Source organism: Protopterus annectens, chromosome 17.part0 (genome assembly GCF_019279795.1).
Source record: "Protopterus annectens isolate FY-2018-M chromosome 17.part0, PAN1.0, whole genome shotgun sequence".
NCBI lineage: Eukaryota > Metazoa > Chordata > Ceratodontiformes > Protopteridae > Protopterus > Protopterus annectens.
In genome coordinates this window covers 365,654,934-365,676,059 of record NC_056751.1, presented here as the reverse complement: position 1 = coordinate 365,676,059, position 21,126 = coordinate 365,654,934, and the positions used below count along the sequence as shown (strand labels likewise).

The 21,126-nt window shown below is 46.2% G+C and overlaps 1 protein-coding gene across 4 annotated transcripts in view; it reads right to left on the bottom strand.

Annotated features, from left to right (window-relative positions):
* PHRF1 (PHD and ring finger domains 1) overlaps nt 1–21,126 on the bottom strand; it is a 1,670,136-nt gene that overhangs the window by 597,717 nt on the left and 1,051,293 nt on the right. The window lies entirely within an intron of this gene.

The window sequence follows — 21,126 nt, the reverse complement described above, 5'->3', positions numbered from 1 at the left end:
GGGAATCATCCAAGTAAGGGTACATTTGAATATTTCTCTGTCTGCAATAGGCAATGGCTGGAGCCAGTCATTTTGTGAAAACTCTGGGAGCCCCTTTGGGGTTGGCAGTATGTGGAAATAAAATCTGTAACCCTGGGATACTATGTTGAGGACTCATCGATCGTTGGTGATGGAGTTCCAGTTTTTTGCATGGTGGGCAAGTTTTCCTCCTAGGGGCACGAGCAATTGGGCAGAGGTGAGGAGTGGAGTTGAGAAGTCATTGTGAATTCTTTCCGTAAGGGGGTGGCTTAGCAAGAAGTGGAGGTACTCCACTGCATACCCTGAGACTGTAATCTGGGGGGTCTGTTTCCCCTGTGTCTAGTTTTAGATGGCCTTGAGGAGGCTGGAAAGAACCAATGTTTTAGGGGCAATACCTACTGAATCTTGGAGGCTGCACTTGCAAAACATCTTTGACTACCTGCATAGACTTAGCCTTTTCTTCCATCTTTTTTAAAACCTCTTCTGCTTTGGTGCCAAACAGATTGACCTTGTTCAGAGGAGCGTCCAATAATTTTGATTTGACACGGTCTGGCAAGGTCTGCTCCTTAAGCCAGGCATGCCTTCCAAGTACAGAACCTGTGACTGCTGCCCTGCAAGATGCTTCTAGGGCGTCAATCCCACACTGCAGGGTATGCTTGTTGACTTGGCTTGCAGAATGAATAAGCTCCAGTAATTCTTTATTTTCTGCACAGTCAGGAAAGTAGATACTTTTTGCTTAAGTTCCATAGTATGTTGCTGGTATTTCAGCATGTGGAACTGACAATTCAATGCTCAAATGGCGAGAGTTGCAGAGGTGTATACTTTTCACCTCATCTGTCTAAAGCACAGCAATCCCTGTCCGAGGGGGTGGGATTCTTAGCTGTAGTCACTTTTATTCCTTTAGGTCCTTGGAAGATTGACCTCTGGGTCAGCAGTAAGATTTTTGAAGAGAAATTTGTGAGAGTCAGGGACTCTGTAGTACCTGTCAGGTTTTCCTTGGAGCAAGGAGTAAAGTATCAGGAGTTAGACTGGATTCCATAAAGACATCATCCACATCATCCAGAACAGGAGGTACAGCTAAGGGTCTGTGCTGTGGTAAATCTAAAAATTCCCCGAGTTTCTTTTTGGACTGAGGATAATCCTGGCATTCCCAATGGAAATGCTCTCTCAAAGTATGTAGGGTTTCACAAAAAGGAAATTTGTCTGGAGGGGGAGGCAGAAGGAATGGACTCCTCTGCATCTGAATGCTCATAGGCAGGTAAGGGCATGTCTTCATATTCAGAAAACTCAGAGTCGTCAGACTCTTGTCCCCAGCAGCTTTATCTGACCAAGTCTTTTTCTTTTACTAGGGGAAGGCTGGCTTCCCCTAATCAACATGATCAGGTCTTCTGCCATTTTAAGCATTTGAGACTGTGGCAAGGAAGCAAGCGCTTGAGTTTGGGTCGCCTGTTTTTTAGGTGTAGCTCGTACTCTTGGCCTTAGAAACTCGGTAGTTTTAGAAAGAGCTGAAGATGTGAAATAAGTCATCGGTTTGTGTTGAAAATCGGTAGTGCGACGAACTTCCTCAGAAGCCGGTGCCTAAACAGCGGCTCCAGACCAATCCAAGGTAGAGAACCTCTGCAGGTTTCATAGTCAAAGAAGAGTCTCACGGCATACCGGACTCCAAACGGGTCTCGGTAGTGGCCTACAAATCCATCGAGTTGGGCATCAGGAGCTGCGAAAGCGCCTGAGTACCGGCGAACTGGTGACTAGCTTAACGGAAGCATCGTCGGCAGTATTGGACCTGTGCGGTCTGTCTCTGTCTTTATCCTTACTTTTTTTGGAAGATCGGTAGTCAGATGACATACCGGAGGCATTTTGGAATACGGAGAGAGAGAACGAAAGTATTTAGCTACAATAAGGGCCCGATGATGAATAGTTTGGGTGACAAAGCCCAAAACAGACAGCGAGATACATCGCGGTCTGGGCCTAAACAGGTGACGCAGTAAGAATGGAAATCTCGGTGAGGTATTTGCTTTCCACAGGCGAGACAAATGTTAACTTTTTCTGACATTGGTTAGAGTAAGAAAAAAGTATCCCCAACGGGGTAGTTAGCTTTAGAAGACTTCAAGATGATTCAATTTCGGAAATGAAACTCGGGTAGCCGCCGACCGGCACTCATGCGAACTGCTTCTGCTTCGGGCTCCTCAGGAAAAAAGACTGATGTAATGGCGTCTACTGCCTATTTTTATACTCCTGACGACCTGACGTCAAAAGACAGCAACTGACGCAGAAATACTAAACCTCTGGTATTCGGGCCGACTGAGGGCTACCCCTGGCAGGATAACTCAAGTGTAATGACTGCAACAATTGAACATAAAGAACATCTGACCAGCCGCCTCCTTCAACTCGAGACACTCCTGACGAGTGCCTCCTCCCTACCCATAATGCCCAGATCCAATACAGTACCTCAGATGGAGTTTGTCAAGAAAAACATGGTAGCTATCAAGCATTAAACTATACTACAAACCTGCAGATGTATCACACAAGGAAGGATCATCAAATGCAAAGAAAGGAATAACAGTTTTTTGCAACTTCTACTAGGCTTCCAGAAAAAAATGGATAAGGGAAGTTGGGGGGGGGGGCAGCAAAGGTTAATGGAATGAATATGGACAACAGAAATGGAATGTTATGATAAGAACATAACTTCTTAACCTGATGATGTCCACGTCATTCCATTAACTGACAGAGTCCTCAGCTACTATAATCCAGGGTGGCCGTTAAGGAAGTATATTCCGAGAGTGCATCAGAAACGAGGGCAATTCTACTCCTGGATATGATGTCCAACTTGTAGTGCATAATGAAAGTATGGGGGTTTGACCAAGTAGCAGCAACACAAATGTCAGCAGACACACTAGATCAAAAGGCCTGAGACGTGGCCATGGACCATGTAGAATGGGCTCTTACTGGCCCTGGTAAAGGAATACCCTTGAAAGAATAAATAAATGTAATACAGTCTTTCAACCATTTAGCCAACGTACACTTTCTGAAGGGGCTTGGGTCTATGCGTATAAAAACGAAGCTGCCTATGAACATAAAGAAGATGTAAAATGTACTATCCCTTGTTTTGATATGCAGGAAAAAAAGAAAGGAAGGTTAACTGAACTGTTTAATGTAACTCTCTTTAGCCAACTCGGGTAAGAAAGATTAGTACATAGAGTCATCCTATGTAAAATCAAATATGAAAAATTTGTAGAAAGGGCCTGGAGCTCAAACACTCGCTTGGCCAAGGTAAAGACTACCAGAAAAAGTCTCTTCCAAGACAGAAATTTCAAATCCATAGTGGCTGCGGGTTCAAACAGCAGATGGACTAAGCCTTGTAGAAGCATAGTAAAATCCCAAGGAGGTGCAGGGTCTTTTACAGGTGTCCGGAGAAAAAAAGTGCCTCTAAGAAAGGCTTTACACAGTCTAGAAGAAGCAAGAAACAGAGTCAAAACCAAAATGGAATTTGGAAACGGCAGCTAGGTGAACTCTGACTATAGAGCAGCTAGCCCCATCTTTGAAAAGGGAAGCCAGAAAATCTGGTACAACTGAAACCGGAGCTGTAAAGAGATCTGTGTGTTTCTGTTAAGCCCCAAAACAGAACCTTTTCCACTTAATAATATAAATTTTTTTTTTGTGTGGAAGCCTTATGGGATGAAATCAATATTCCTCGAACCAGAGTAGAAAGCCTGGGAGATCTAGGCATCACTGAAGTGGAGAAAAGTACAGTTTTGTACCTACCATAAATGTAGATGTCCGATAGACATGCAACTGCAGTCATAACATATGGGTTGTCCTGCCTCAGGCAGCCCTCGGTCGGCCGGATTCCAAAGTCTGGGTCCGACGTCGGCTGATGTCGCATTTATCTCCGACGTCAGAGCGGCTGGAGTACATAAGCATCAGCCGACGCCATTTTCTTCAGTGTTTCTTGCCCCAGATGCCAGGTGCCTTCCAAGGAAGGCTGTAATCAAATTTGGAAGACAAAAGCAGGATTCCAGACAAATAAATGAGCAATAAAACAAATACACCATAACAGATATCCCCAGCTAAGAGAAACAGGGATAGGAGTGGACCCTAGGCATAGAGGGGTATGGAGGGAGGGAAAATCCGACTGCAGTTGCATGTCTATCGGACATCTACATTTATGGTAGGTACAAAACTGTACTATGTCCTTCAAGAATGCAACTGCAGTCATAACATATGGGTAGAATACCATAGCTTAGCTGGGGGAGGAGGAATGCCCTAGGAAAAAGATGGTGTGGCAATCAAACCCTGCAGGACTGCCGAAGCAAAGCCTGCTCTGGATCTGGAGTATAGAGGGAGAATGTAGTGTTTGGAGAATGTATGCACGGAGCTCCATGTAGCAGCTTCTAGAATGTCCTTAGTAGGCACCCCTCTTAAGAATGCTGTAGAGGTGGCTGTAGCTCTGGTGGAATGTGGTCTGACATTGGCTGGAACAGTCTTTCCATGAAAGGAATAACAGAATCTGATGCAATGTCCAATCCATTTTGAAATAGTCTGTTTTGAAATTGCTTTTCCTTGGACTGCAGGGGCGTAAGCTACAAAAAGTTGTTCAGACCTCCTACTGGCCTTGGTTCTGTCCAGGTAGTATCGAAGTTGTCTGTGAATGTCCAAGGTATGTAACAGTCTTTCCCCCTTATTCTCAGGATTGGGGAAGAAAGCAGGCAGATGAATAGCTTGATTTAAAGAAACCCTAGATACCACCTTTGGCATGAAAGTAGGGCTGGTCCTTAATGAAACCCTGTCTCTGTGAAAAATTATGAACGGTGGTATTGCCATTAGGGCCTGTAGTTCCGAAACCCTTCTTGCTGAGGTAATTGCCAACAGGAAAGCTGTCTTCCATGAGAGAAATTGCAAGTCAACTGTAGCTGCTGGCTCAAATGGAGGTAGAGTCAGTTTTTCTAGGACAAAATTGAGGTCCCAGGCTGGCACTGGGGCCTTTCTTGGTGGCTTAATGTTCTTGATTCCCCTGAGGAATTGCCTTGGCAAAGGGTGTGAAAAGACAGGAGGATCAGTGTTATATCTAGCTGAAATAGCTGATGCATGAATCTTTATGGAAGAATATGAGAGGCCGTTCTTTAGCATATCTGCCAAATATTCCAAGATGAGTGGGATGTTCAACAATGATACATCATGTCCCTTGCTGGTATTCCAATTGCTGAATCTCTTCCATTTTGCTAAGTAAACCTTTCTGGTGGAAGGTCTTCGAGCCTCTGTTAGTATCCGCTGAACTTCCTTGGAGAGAGATAGGCTGAGGTTATTTATGGGATCTCCCAGGCTGTTAGCTGCAGTGTCTGAAGGTTTGGATGCACTGTTTTGAAATTGTGTTGAGTCAAAAGTAGAGGCCATTGGGGAAGGGCCCACCTCCTGTTGTGACATATGCTCCATAGTAGTGGGTACCAGTGTTGTCTTGGCCAGTCCGGAGCTATTATGATTCCCTTGGGTCTCTCTGCTTTGATCTTTAGCAATACTGAGGTCATCAGTGGCAGAGGTGGGAATGCATAGATTGTTAGGAAGTTCCAGTTGAATGAGAGAGCATCTATCTTCCAAGCTTTTGGATGGTCTGTCCTTGTGCAGAATTTTTGTAGATGATGGTTGAGGTGAGAGGCAAATAGGTCTACTTCTGGCCTGCCCCATGTCGAAGTGAGTTGTGTGAAGATCTTCGGATGTAACCTCCACTCGTGTTGATCTGTGAAATTCCTGCTTAGGCTGTCCGCCAACACATTGTCTTTGCCTGGAACAAACTGGGATTGTAACTGGATGTTTAGGCTCAGTGATTTTTCCCAAAGATGCATTGTCAGTCTGCAAAGGGGGTAAGAGTGGGTGCCCCCTTGCTTGTTTATATACCACATCACAGTGGTGTTGTCTGTCCGTATCAGTAAATGTCCTTGCTGAAGTTGGTGCTGAAAGGCCTCGATGGCATGCATTACTGCCAGCATTTCCTTTTGGTTTATATGCAGATGTGTTTCCTTTGGAGACCATTGTCCTTGTATACACCTGCCTTCCATGTGCGCCCCCCATCCAAGGTCTGAGGTGTCTGTGGTCATGGTCTGTGTTATCTGTGGTTTTTCTGAATGACATACCTGTGTTTGCCTGGCTCACCGAGGCCCACCATAGGAATTCCTTTTGTAGGCATGGAATGAGCGGTATGGTTGTCTCCAAGTTGTTGCTGTGCTGAGACCAAATGCTTTTTAGGTACCCATTGCAGCTTTCTCATGTGTAATCTTGCTAATGGAACCAGGAGAATGCAGGATGCCATGTAACCCAGGGCCTGTAGGAATCTCCTTGCAGTCATCTGGGTGAGTTTTGCTAAACCTTTGAATTAATGAGTTAACTTCTCTTGCTTGTCTTCTGTCAGGTAAGCCATTTGAGAGGCTGTGTCTAATTTGGCTCCTAAGAAGATTTGCTGGGATGGCTGCAGTCTTGACTTTTGGAAGTTGACTGTGTATCCCAGAGCTTGAAGTAATCGTATGACATAGTCCAAGTTTTTTGTCAACATCAATTTGTCGTCCGCTTGTATGAGGCAGTCGTCCAGGTACGGGTAAATTTGTATCCCCTGGAGCCTGCAGTGAGCAATTACTGAAGCCAGGCATTTTGTGAATACTCTGGGCGCAGTAGATAAGCCAAATGGCAATGCTGAGAATTGATAATGCTCTGGCCCTGCAAGAAATCTGAGGTATCTTCTGCAGCTGTGTCTGATAGGGACATGCAGGTATGCCTCCTTGAGGTCCAGAGTAATCAGCCAAGACCCCTTGCCCAGCATGGGAAGGAGTTGCTGTAGAGTCAGCATTTTGAACTTTGGTACTATGAGAAAGGTGTTTAATGCGGACAAATCCAGTATTGGTCTCCATTGAGATTCTTTTCTTGGAACAAGGAACAGTCTTGAGTAGAACCCCTGGCCTTGTTCTTGTTGTGGAACTCTTTCTATTGCTTTTATCTGAGTCAGCAGAGAGATTTGCTTGATAGCCTCTGCCCTCTGGTTTTGTGGTAGGTTTGGCATGCCTTGTTTTCTTGGCAAGGTATGAAAATGGAACCTGTAGCCTCGGTCTATAATGTCCAAAATCCATTTGTCCTTTGTCAGTCTGTGCCAATTTTCTGCAAACAGATATAATTTCCCGCCCAAGGGAGCTTCTATTTGTTCCCTGGTAGCCGTAGTAGAGGAAAGTCATTGAGATTGTCGCTGTGGGGCAGGTGAAACCCCTGCGTGGCGTCTTTGGTTTCGTGGCTGCCATTGTCGCCCCTGTAAGGACCTCTGTATTGGCCTCTTCCTCGCCACGCCTGTTTTACCCCTTTGAAACTTTTCTGGATTAGGAAAGGACCAGTTTTTTGAAGGCCAATTCCTACTGAATCTGGGGGGTTGAACCTGGAGGAAATCTTTCACAGTCTGAACTGATTTTGCTTTTTCCTCGATGGTCTTTAACACATCCTTAGCATTAGCACCAAAAAGCTTGTTCTTTTCCAAAGGTGCATCCAGAAGTTTTGCCTTTACATGATCTGGTAGAGGTTGATCTTTTAACCATGCATGTCTACGAATGACTGCCCCTGTCATAGCTGCCCTACATGAAGCTTCCAGTGCATCATACCCACACTGTAGGAAGTGATTGCTTACTTGCTGAGTATTATGTACAGCTTCCTGCAAAGCCTTCCTGTCTAAAGGATCAGGAGTGGCCAATGTTTTTGTAAATCTTCTAACAGAAAATCCTGATATTGTAACATATGAAAAAGGCAATTCAAAGCTCTCATAGATAAGGTAGTGGATGTGTAAACCTTTTTGCCCCATCTCTCTAAAGACCTAGCTTCCCTGTTGGAGGGCAATGGATTTTTAGAGGTGGAAGCTGAAACTCCTTTAGGCCCCTGTGAAATAGTTTCCAAATCAGCAGTATGGGCCCTGAATAAATGGGAATGTGTTTCTGGAACCCTGTAATGCCTGTCTGGCTTGGCTGGAGCAGGAGGAAGAGAGTCAGGGGTAACACTAGAGTCAGAATATAAACCATCCAAAACATCAAGTACAGGAGGAATAGCTAAGGGCCTGTGCTGGGGCTTCTTATGGAAAGTCCGAAGACGTTTTCTGGAATCAGAATATTCCTGGCCTTGCCACTTGAAAAGTTCCCTCATGGTATGCAGAACTTCCCCAAAGGAAATATCCTCAGGAGGGGAGGCCGAGGGGATGGAATCCTCTGCATCCAAGTCCCCATAGGTCTGGAAGAGCTCTTCCTGGCTATCAGAGTGGACAGAGCCCTCAGAATCTTCATCTGACGGAATAGGGTCAGAGGGTTCAACCCGGGGCCTTTTATCAGGAGGAGGCTGGGATCCTCGCTCAGGATGGGCCTGTGAACCTCTAATCATAGAAATTAAATCAGCAGCCATAGTCATAATTTGTGTCTCTGGAGTAGGCCGAGGTAAGGCTTTAGTAGTAAGATGTTTTGTTTTGCTGGCTGCCTTAGCCCTAGTGTAGGCCTTAATAGACATGGCCATAGGAGGCCTGGCAGCTCCACGTGCAGGAGTGACCTTGTCTACAGCAATGGTCTCGGGCATTTCCTCGGTTTCGGTATCTGGAGGAAAATCAATAACTGGCGGAGTGATATCCGGAATCGGAGTCTTCGGTTCGGAGTGGTGGAGAGACCGTCTCAGAGGGAACCGGAGCATTCGCGGTAGGTTTTGGCGTGGAGTTGGTGGTAGACGCGGGCCAAGGATGTCGGTTCCGATCTTTTCGTTTCTTGGGAGTTTGCGATGTCGGAAGATCCGACGGCATTGTGTAAGCAAATTTTTCGCCGAAAAAATCTTCAGAGAACTCCGCCCGGCGCCTGAGAGTGCGCTTGTTGAAGCGAGCACAGGCTACACAGGCCGAGACGTCGTGGTCTGGGCCAAGGCAAGGAAGACAGTAAGAGTGGAAATCCTTATGAGGTATTTGTTTACCACAAGAAAGACAATTGTTAACTTTTTCAGTAATTTCTGACATCGGCTGAGGCAAGAAAAGGTCCCCAACGGGGTACTTAGCTTTTTTGATGACTTCGGAATCGAAGAATACAGGAGCTGACCGACCGGCACTTGCGAACTGCTTCTGCTTCGGGCACCGCGCGGCAAGAAAGACTGAAGAAAATGGCGTTGGCTGATGCTTATGTACTCCAGCCGCTCTGACGTCGGAGAGAAATGCGACATCAGCCGACGTCGGACCCAGACTTTGGAATCCGGCCGACCGAGGGCTGCCTGAGGCAGGACAACCCATATGTTATGACTGTAGTTGCATTCTTGAAGGACATCCATGCAGTTAATTTCAGGCCCTGAATGTCCAGATGTAGATGCCCCAATGGATGAGACAGACCTGGATTCTGATCCAACTTCATTGGGGAGGAAACCAGATAAGAACAAAGAAAGGTGAACCAGGTTTGCCGAGGCCAAAAGGGAACAGAGGATTATTTTGCTTCTCAACCTGACAGCTTTCTGTAGGAACTTGGGAATCAATGGAAGAGGGGGAAGGTATTGAGCAGACTGGAGGGCCAAGCGTGATCAAAACCATCGCTGGAGGACTGTCCCTGAGGAGGGATCATGGCAAAATACTTGCTGCATTTGTTGCTGAAAGGGTACACAGAGAGGTTGCAGCAAAAATGCTCCCATTTCTGGAATATAGTGTTTGCCATTGACTGATTCAGGGTCCACTAGTGAGGCATCAGTAGAACTCAGTTGAACCTGTTGGCTAAAATGTTGGATTCCCCAGGAACGTGCGTTGGTACAAGAAAGCGGTTGGAAGAAATTTCACACTGCCATACTTCTTGACATAGGGGATAACACCTGGCCCTGCCTCGTTTGTTGACATACCAAACCACTGATATGTTGTCCGTTTGGACTGCAATAGTGCCCCCCCCCCCCCCCCGAGGAAAAAAAGACGTCTAGTTCCTGCAATGCAAAAAAAAACTGCTCATCTTGAGAATACTGACATGCAACTTGGTCTCCACGGGCAACCATGTGCATTGGACAATCCGACCCAGACAATGCCCCCTCCACCTCAACTGGGAGGCATCCATGCTCAAGGTGGTGATTATGAGGGTGGGGAGACGGGGGACAAACGGGTGTCTGAGTGATTTCCGGAGAATTAATCCACCAAAGTAGAGACTCCTTGCACACACGAGACAGGCTGATGGAAAGGTTCAAGGAATTCTGGAGAAGCAACCACTGTACAGCTAAGGACCACTGAAGAATTTGCATGTGGAAGTGTGCTACTGAGAGAAGAGTTATGGTTGCTCCCCATGGAGCCTAATGCCCTGAGAACGAGAGACGCCAGGGGGTTTGAACCCATCAAGATCTGTCTGCCGTGAAACTTCAGATTTGCTGCCCTGTCCATTGTAAGGTAAGCACAGAACATCTTAGTATCTAGATGGGCCCCTATGAAGTCTATGGCTTGCATTGGAAACAACTGTGACTTCTGTAAGTTGATGGTTATTCGCAGGATTGAAGCTAACCTGATAAAAGAAATCCTTGGCCTAAAGGAGTAGATGCCTGGTTGAAGTGGTCCAGACATGGAAATACCCGATAACCTTGCAGTCGGAGATGAGCTGCAACTTCCACTAGACATTTGGTGAACACCCTGGGGGCAGGGGTGAGACCAGACAGAAGCACCTGAAACTGGTAGTGGCCGTCTCCCAGCCTAAACGCAGAAAGGACCTGGAACACCTGTCAATTTTTATACAGGAGTACGCATCCTTGAGTTCTACAGAGCACATCTAATCACCCATCTTTAGGGGAGGTAAGGTGGACTGAATAGTGACCATTCTGAAAGTACAGCTGTGCACACTTACCATAAATGTAGATGCTCGTGTGTATACACTGTTGCAGTTATCACACTTGGGTTATCCGCCCCCATGTAGCCCTCAGTCTGCCCGAATACCGGAGTCTTGGGATTTCTGTGTCAGATGCTGTCGCCTCTTCCATGACATCAGGACGTCAGGGGTATAAAACATGCAGTCGACACCATTACATCAGGTTTTTCTTACCCCAGATGTCAGGAGCCCCCAAAATAGGAAGCAATTACATGGTGTGGAACACCTCCAGTAAAAACCAAATACCATAGCCATAAGATATGACCAAAAAGATAGGCAGAAATTCTAGAAAAGCCAGGGGTCTGGAGGGAGGGTAACCAGGACTGCAACAGTGAATACACTCTAACATCTACATTTATGTTAAGTGTACACAACTGTACTATGTTCTTCTTGTTTCACTGTTGCAGTCATCACACTTGGGTTGATTCCCAAAGCTGAGTAAGGGTGGAGGCAGTCAAATATTAGGGCGGACTAGCAGGCCTTGTAAGACTGCTGTGGCAAATCCAGCTCTGGATTTAGAAAGGACAGGTAAGTGGTAATGTTTGGTGAAGGTGTGTACAGAACTCCACGTTGCAGCTTCCAGGATGTCCCTGGTAGGGTCTGCCCTGAGAAATGTTGTAGAAGTTGAAGTAGCCCTAGTGAAATGAGTTCCGATTCCCTGTGGGGTAGGTTTTCCATGGTGTTTGTAGCAGAAATGGATGTAGTGTGCTATCCATGTGGAAATAGTTTGCTTTGAAATGGCCTTGCCCTCTGCCCCTGTAGCAAAGCTGACTAGCAGCTGGTCAGATTTTCTGAAAGGCTTAGTCCTGTCGAGGTAGAACCTGAGCTGTCTTGTGCACGTCCAAGGAGAGCAGGATCCTCTCCTCTTTACTCTGAGAATTAGGGAAAGAGTTGGTAAATAGATGGATAGATAGTTTAAAGCCACACTGGATACCACCTTGGGCATAAATGATGGGTGAGTCCTGATGGAGACCCTGTCAGTCTAGAAAATAATGAAGGGTTCCACAGCCATTAGTGCCTGTAGCTCAGACACTCTTCTTGCTGAGGTTATGGCTAGACGTAAGGCTGTTTTCCAGAACAGGAATTTTAACTCTGCTGTAGCAGCAGCTTCAAAAGGGGGAAGTGTGAGCTTCTCTAGTACAAAGAAAAGGTCCCAGGCAGGGGGTGGGAGCTCTCCTCGGGGGGGTCTTAAATTGTTAGCTCCTCTCAGGAACTGTTTGATCAGAGGGTGAGAAAAGAGAAGTGACTCTGTATTGTAACGAGCTGAGATGGCTGAGGCATGAATCTTAACTGATGAGAAGGAAAGGTCTTTGTGGAGCAGCTCTGCTAGGTAAGCTAGAATTTGAGGTAAGGAGGGCACGGCTGTGTCCTTTCCTAGAGACTGGCTCCAAGAACATATCTTTTCCACTATTCTGTATAGGATTTCCTAGTACTAGGCCTTCTGGCCTCAAGGATGACGTCCAACACCTGTTTGCAGACGGTTGCTGGTGTTATGTTCAGGGAAGAAGCCAGGCTGCAAGGTTCAGTGTTTGCAGCTGAGGATGCAAAATCTGGCCCTCCTGCTGAGACAGCAGGAAGGGGTTCTGATGTACGTGCCAGGGTGGCACTGTTGTCAGACTGCGTAGAAGTGGGTACTAGTGCTGGCATGGCCAGTGTGGTGCAATAAGGATTGTCCTTGGTCTGTCCTGCTTGATCTTGGGTAGTGATTTTGAGAAGAGGGGCAGAGGGTGAAAAGCACAAATTGAGAGGTTTTCCCATGTAAAGGATAGGGCACCCATTCGCCATGCTTGGCTGTGGTGATTTCTGGTGCAAAATTTGCTCAACTGATGGTTTTGGGGGGAGGCAAAGACGTCCACCTCTGGTGTCCCCCACCTGTTGATTAGAAGTTTGAATGAGTTGGGCTCCAGTTTCCACTCGTGTGGGTCCAGTAGCTTCCTGCTTGTCATCTGCCAGTGTATTATGTTTGCCTGGCAGGAACTGAGCTTGTAGGTGCACTTGGTTGCTCAAGGCTGTGTTCCACAGGGCCAAGGTCAACCTGCAGAGTGGGTAGGAATGAGTTCCCCCTGCTTGTTTATGTACCACATAACTGTGGTGTTGCCTGTCTTTATCAAGAGTTGACCTGGAAGGAAAAGGTATTTGACTGCTGACAGAGCATTCTGTACAGCTAACATTTCTTTTTGATTGATATGCAGGTGAATTTGTCCTGGGCTCCATTTGCCTTGAATGCATTTGCCTGTCATGTCAGCCCCCCATGCATAGTCTGATGTGCCTGTTGACAGGGTTTGGGAGGTGAGGGGTTGAGTGAAAGAAGTCCCTTATTGTGGTTGCAAGCCTCTGCCCACCAAAGGAACTCTGCCCTTAGACAAGGAATGATAAGAATCAGTGTTTGAGTCCTGAGAGTGTTGACACTTAAGTACCACTGAAGTTTCCTCATATGCAGTCTTGCATATGAAATTAGAAGGCATGAGGCCATGAACCCTAGGGCTTGCAGTATTTTTCTTGCAGGCACTGGGTCTTGGTGGCCATTAGTTTGAAGTAGTTTGTCAAATTAACCTGCTTTTCTGGAGTGAGGAATGCCATCCGTGAAGTTATGTTCAAGCTTGCTCCCAGGAATACAGTCTTTTGGCTGGGCACCAGATGTGATTTCTTTTCGTTGCTGGTGTACTCCAAAGAAGTTAGAATTCTCTTTACAAATGTCAGGTGCTGAAGTAGCAACTCCTGACTATTAACCTGAATCAGGCAATCGTCCCTGTATGGTTAAATTTGAATATTTCTCTGCGTACAGTATACAATGGCAGGAGCCAGGCACTTTGTGAATATCCTGGGCACAGTAGATAAGTGAAGGGAAGTGCAGAGAACTGATGGTGCATAGAGCCTGCCCTGAAATGTAGATATTTCCTGCAAGATTCCCTTATGGAGATGTGCAGATAAGTTTCTTTTAAGTCTAGGGTGACTAGCCAGGAGTCCTTGGCTAGCATAGGAAGCAGATGTTGTAGTGCAATACTTTTGAATTTTGGGATCACCAGGGAGGTGTTGAGAATGGATAGATCCCGGATAGGGCACTATGAGCTCTCTTTTTCTGGGCACCAGAACAGTCTAGAATAGAAACCCTGCCCCCCTTTGCTCTATTGGAACAGGTTGAATAATCCTGATATTGAGAAGAGAAAGTTCTTGCTTTTGAGCCTCCGCCCACTGGCTTGGAGGAAGGTCTGGAAACCCGCTTGGGGTTGGCAGTGAGTGGAAGTAGAATCTGTATCCCTGGGATACAATGCTTAGAACCCATTGGTCCTAGGTAATGGACATCCCACTTTTTTTAGCACCAGGTCGAGTTTTCCTCCTAGGGGTGCAAGTACTTGTTCATGGCTGGGAAGAATGATAGACAAGTCATTGTAAACTTTTTTCCATAAGGGGGTGGCTTACCACTCCCAGTTTTAGAGGTGGGGGGCACTTCATTGCTTAGATCTCTGCATACCCTGAGACTGTAGTCTTGGTGGTCTGTTGCCCCTGGGTTGGGACTGAGAAGGCCTGGGAGGGACTGGAAAGGATCAGTTTTTTGAAGGACAGTGCCTACTAAACTTAGGTGGCTGTACCTGTTAGAAATCTTTAACAGTTTGCATAGATTTAGCTTTTTCCTCCATCTTTTTAAGAACTACTACTGCTTTTGTGCCAAATTGTGCCAAACAAGTGTTCCTGGTTTAATGGAGCATCGAGCAATTTCGCTTTGACATGGTCTGGCAAGATTTGCTCCTTCAGCCAAGCATGCCTTCTCAGTGCAGACCCAGTGATAGCAGTCCTGCAAGATGCTTCTAAGGCATCAAAACCACCCTGCAAAGTATGTTTACTAACTTGGTTTGCAGAATGCATTAACTCTTGTAAATCTTTATTCTCTGCACAATCTGGAAGCAACAACATTTTCTGTTTAATTAGTTCCATGATATGCTGCTGATACTTCAACATGTGAAACTGGCAATTTAAAGCTCTTATGGCAAGAACTGCAGAGGTATATACCTTCTTGCCCCATCTGTCTAAAGCTCTAGAATCCCTGTCCGAAGGGGTAGGGTTTTTGGCTGTAGTAGCCTTAATACCTTTAGGTCCCTGGGAAATGGTGTCAGGATCCACAGTGGGATTCTTAAAGAGAAATTTGTGAGAGTCAGGTACTCTGTAGTATCTGTCAGGCTTTCTAGGAGCTGGTGGTAAAGAATCAGGAGTAAGACTGGATGCCATGAAGACATCATCTACAATATCCAGGACAGGGGGATTAGCTAGAGGCTTGTACTGAGGCAAGTCTAAAAATTCTGAGTCACTTTTTGGACTGTGGGTAGTCCTGGCATTCCAAATGTAAATGTTCTCTTAAGGTATGCAAGGTTTCACCAAAAGTCAAGTCCTCTGGAGGGGAGGCAGAGGGAATGGAATCCTCTGCATCTGAATCCTCATAGGTAGATAAGGGAAAGTCCTGGTAATTAGAGGGATCAGGGTCACTGGACTCACGGTCTGTAGAATCAGAAGGAAAATCAATCCTTTGTGTTATAGAGGGGGAAAGGCTGGCTTCCCCTAATTAAAGTTCAAAGGTCTTCAGCCATTCTAAGGATTGGTTTCCATGGCATGGGAGCGTGAACATGCTCTTTGGTTGTCGGTTTTCTAGGCGTAGTGTGAACTCTGGACCTGAGAAACTCAGCAGTTTTAGTCAAAAACGAAGATGTTGGTTTAATATGAACATTGGAAGGTTGGAATACACCCTCAAGCTGGTGCCCACACATCAGCTCCAGACCCATCCAAGGTAGAAACATCCACAGGTTCCATAGTCGAAGAAGCAACTCGCGGCATACCGGACTCAGAATTGGTCTCAGCAGAGGCCTGTGAATCTGAGAAGTGGGTATTAGTGGCTGCAAAGGCGCCCGAGTACCAGCCTATGCGGTCTGTCCCTGTCTTTATTCTTAAGTTTTTTCAGAAGATTGGTAGTCGGATGGCTTATCGAAGCCATTTTGGAATACGGAGAATGAGCGTGAAAGAATTTAGTGACAAAGATAGCCCAACGACGAATAGTGTGGGCGTTAAGGCACAAACCGACAGCGAGGAACGTCGTGGTCTGGGCCTAAACAGGTGATACAGTAAGAATGAAAATCTCTGTGAGGTATTTGCTTTCCACAGGCAAGACCATTGTTAACTTTTGCTGACATTGGTTAAAGCAAGAAAAAAGGATCCCCAATAGGGTACTTAGCTTTAGACGACTTCAAGCTTGAAACTCGAAAAATGAAAATTTCAGGTTGCGGCTGACCGGCACTTGAGAACTGCTTCTGCTTCGGGCTCCCGCACAGCAAGAAAAGCTGATGTAATGGTGTCGGCTGCATGTTTTATACCCCTGACATCATTGAAGAGGCGACAGCATCTGATGCAGAAATCCGAAGACTCTGGTATTCGGGCCAACTGAGGGCTACCTGCAGGCAGATAACCCAAGTGTTATGACTGCAACAGTGAAACACAAAGAACATATTTGTGTGCTTCAACAGTTTGTTCAGAGGTTAGCTCTAATATATACACTGCATATCCCCCTCTGTCTTTTGGGCACTAAAAAGAATCTGGAGTATATACCCGATCCTACTTGATTGGGGGCAGGACCTCTTAGATAATTTTTTGCAGTAATTATTTCCTGGGTCGCAGCCTCCATCTAACTGGGTGGAACATCAGGGAGGGGAGACTTTTGTTTAGGAATGTTGGAAAAGGGAATAAAGTAACTTCTGGATACAATCCTTAGCACAAATTTGTCGTTTTCCCAGGCTTTTGGGTGCAAGGAGAAACATCCCACAACTGCTTCCAGAGGAGAGCAGTTGGGCAACAGTTCAGGATCACTGGAAGGGCTTGTCCGGAGCAGGTTTCCATGACCTTTGATTCTGCAGACTCCCTCAGCCGTGTGGGCATCTCTCCAGGGGAAAAGTCTCCTGGAAAGGACCCTGTGACTTCTGAAATCATGTATTCTTATTTCCATGCTGGTTTCTGGTGAAGGTCCATTGTGGAGTATAAAAACGCATCCCCAAGGCAGACAAGGTCTTGTCATCCTTCTCACTCTAGGTTAAAGTGTCACATACTGTGGGCCCAAACACAGCAGAGCCATCAAAAGGGGGCTGTTTGAAGAGCTCTGCAAAATTGCACAGCCTCATCCAGGCATGGTGTCGTATGGAGATGCCAGAACCGGCTGTCCTTGAGGTACCCTCCTCAGCGTAACAGAGAAGTCTCATGGATGCACTAGCTTGGGAATGTAGGGTGGCCAGCCTAGCGGAAAACGACTTCCATGCCTCAGTAGGCATGGACCCAGGGACAGAGCTAGAAAGTTCCTTGACTAAGTCCCTTTGCAGTCGGGTAAAATGCGACAGGTAGTTCAACACCTGAAGTGCAAATGTAGACAAGGTACAGACTCTTGACAAATCTGTCCAACTCCTGGAATTCTCTATTCGTGGGAGTGGACAGAGGAGCTTGCTTGAGCCAACTTCTCCTTAGTGGATGCCTCCATAACCATGGCATCTCCAAGGACTCCTTTAGTCCAAAAAGCTGTGACCACCAGAGCACTTAAAGTTTTGTTGGCACATTTCAGAATTGGTTCCACTGTATCTGGCTCATTCCAGGCCCTTGACAACAGCAGCTGGATGAGCGGGTCAGCTGGGAATAACAACCAGGTAGTAGACAGACTGGATCCAAAAAACTCCCACAATACAGATTCCTCTGGGGACGGGTTTTGGGCAGACCATCCACCCTTCTGGCAAAGGATTTAAAGGATGTCTCCAAAGGAGACCTCAACAGGTGAAGATCTGGAAGACCCCTTCACCTTACTCGACATTGATATCTGTAGTGAGGAATTCCGTAGCGGAATTCACACACCTCCTTTTACATGGTCTCTTCGGAGGAACTTCCTTGGGGGAATGTGCTGGGGAGGTGTCGAAGAAGCTTGGGGATCACTGAAGGAGAAGTGTGGAGGCTTTCCGGGTCCAGCTGTCCATGTGGCAGCTCAGAGGACTCGGGCACAGTTCCAGAAGGAGGTGTGGGAAGTTCAGTTGAGGTAAGTGCAGAGGATCTCTTAGTAATGGAGAGAACCCTCTCCACAACCTCGAACACGGAAGAACTCCATCCCACCTGGAGCTGTCTCATCAAGGCCGAAACCACTGGAGCAGCCATCTCAGGGAGAGAATGGATCTCTCGCTCAGAGGTGGGATGGGGAGGTTGGAGCCGAGCTGTCAGAGGCCCTGCGAGGAAGAGACAGCTTTGGAGTGGAGGTCAACTCCCCAAAACTGACCTTGACACTACGGCTCCGAGACACACACAGAACAGAAGCCACCAGAGCCAAGCCAGTCAGGGAGAAAATTGGAGGAGAAGAAGAGATCTCTATTGGCCCTGGCACTGGGACCCAATGGAACTGTCACATTCTGAAACTAGGGGTCAAATTAAAGAAGAAGCCAATGGGGACAGCCTCATGGATCTGGATGCATACGGGGCAGATACCAGCCCCATCTTGATCTGTGTCTCAAGAAAGTGCCTCATGAACTTACCAACATCTTTTGAACACAAGTTTCAGGAAGGCTCAGACGAAATAGTGGAAGTAGGGGGGTCTGGAACGTCTCTGAGGAAAACAAGATGGAAAAATCCTGGGAAGCACTGGCATGAAAGACCTTGGCACTGACAGGTCCAGAGATGATGCCGAGGGATCACCACTTGGCCCTGTAGAAGCAGAAGATGAACGGGCATTAGGAGATGTTGAGTTCACAGGCAGGAGGAGAGGTTAAGTTCAAAGAGCTCTGAGCTGAGCGAATCAGTTCCGATTGTTTTGACTTCTTCCTGGGCGGTTCCAAGGAAGACTGCATGGGAGACTGTCTCCCAGACTTGCAGCAATCTCTGGTCTGCTTAGAAGGAGACTGAGCTCCCGATATTGAAGGTAACCCCGAGGTGGCAGTAGGAAGAAGCAAACCCTTAAAAATGTTTACTTCTATCTGGCAGAGCCCGGGAATTAAAAAGCCCCAAAAATGTTGACGCCCCAAACAATGCACTCACTTCTCCCTGTGGACGTCAGATAAGGGGATCTTCTACCTACAGGAAGTGCACTTCTTAAAGCCGTATGGCTTCTGATCGGCCACGGGGAAGAAGAGAAAGGCAGGGGAGAAAGGAAGATTTTTTTTTTTGCCTAATGGAAAGAAATCTGACAACTAGATAGGGGAAGAATGGAAACGAGAAGAAAGAGGCAGGTAGAGCAGCAAATATAATGAAATCACTCATAAAAAAATGGAGAAACTCAGGTCAAGGACCTCAATGTGATCATTAAGCGCGGCAAACAAGATATAAGGTACTGTGGGGGGAGCAGGGCATTATGGATAGGAGTCTCGAGCTGAAGGAAGGTGGCTGGTCAGTTCCCAGCCTCGGAACCATATTCCCACAGGTTAATGGAATGAAGTAGACATCAGATATAAGCTTTGCCAAGAATGACTGTATAGGATGATTAACAAATATGACAGCTTGAAATAGCTCCATCTGGGATTCTGTGGTATTCATAATGACTACCATAAATTGGAAACTCTGAAGAAATGACTCAAGTACTTTCAGTAGCTTGTGTAGATTTCGTGCAGTCATAAGCCAGTCATCCAGGTAAAAAAATACCCTTGACCATCTGAGCCTGTGCTTCACCGAAACAAATGAATGCATTTTGTAAACACCATGGGAGGTGACGCCAAATATAAGTGTTCAAAACTGGTAAGTCAGCTCTTTGAATAGCCTTGACTTATTTTTGTTGAAGTATTATGTAATTTGTATTTTTACTTTATGCATTTTGTTTTTGTACTGAGTCCTTCTTACCGGACATGTTTTATTAAAATTTGTTGCTGGGGCTTTGATGTTAAAAGCATTACATTAACAATGAAGTTGAAGTTTCAATGGGACTGGTGATGTCAGATCTTGCAGGACGGATATACTTTCGAAGTCCTTGCACACAGTCTGCCAAAACTTTGATGCCAATTTTTCTCTGGTTTCTAGGAAATGCTGTCTGCAATACAACAGGTGCCTCTCCCTCAGATTTACAGGTTGAAGTCTACTGGCCTAACCTGAAGAGCTTTTTGTGCTCCAGTAAAACACCAACAGTAAATGCCCAGTGGAAACAAAACATTTTCTAGTTAAAAGCAGTGCACAAACTTTATGCAAAGGTCCAAAGCAGAAAAGTCCATGAATGCAATGGTCCTTCTCCGTGAGCAGATGGCCGCAAGCACACTTGCTGGTGACCCTTTTGGAGAAAACAGCCTTAGAATGATCTCCAAAATACAGATCTGGTTAACGGACAATAGTGTACCATGCTAAATCTGGAACAGATTAATTTCCTACATAAGTACTTAATTCTGGAGCTTACAGGCATGGCACCATCAGACAGACCTGCGAATACCCTGCTTAGCAAAACATGGACATCTCTTTCCTCCATACTGAAAATTCAACTGATGTCAAAAGCGCTGGGAAGACCACTCAGCAATGGCAGAGCCAAAAGCTAGGAAAATCAATCTAGAAAGTCATATGACCTTCTGGAGGAGTCATTCCACGCATGGTGAATCATACTGCAGTAGCAATCCTTATGATGAACCTCAAACTGTACCATTGACTACAAAGTTATGCTGTCAAATGCCACATCTTTATCCACAGAGGCGTACACAACTACTCTCAAATCCTTTGTCCTGGGATGCAACCTTAGCTTAGCATACTTGACTTCAAGTAGAATATTCTCTATCTGTTAAACCTAGCACTTGCTCCTACAGTACTTATTACCTTGATACGACACTCTTGTCATAGATAGTACCCCAAAAAGGCAAACCCCCATTTCTGTCACCCACGTCCCCCGGAATCTTTTTCAAGTTTTTGTCTATTCCTTCTAGCATGTCGACGGATCAGTTGCTAGTGTCCTCTCCTGCTCAGCTGGTGAACCTGGGAATTTTGAGGCAATGTTACAATTGCCTCATGTACACAGACAACCCTCTCCTCCTCCCACAAAACACAAATACATGCGAGAGATGCAACTATACGGCCAAACTGGAGTCTGTGCTCTCTCAACATAGGACTGGCAAGACCAGTCAGGAGGAGAAGGTTACCACACACACTATAGACCCAGTCTCACATAGTACCATCACAACCTCAAATCATACACATAAACACACAAAGACATACTCGGAGGCTCTGAACAAAAATCTACCAAAACAGCAGAGGCCACCTAAGCAGACACCCAAACAACCACCACCTCAGA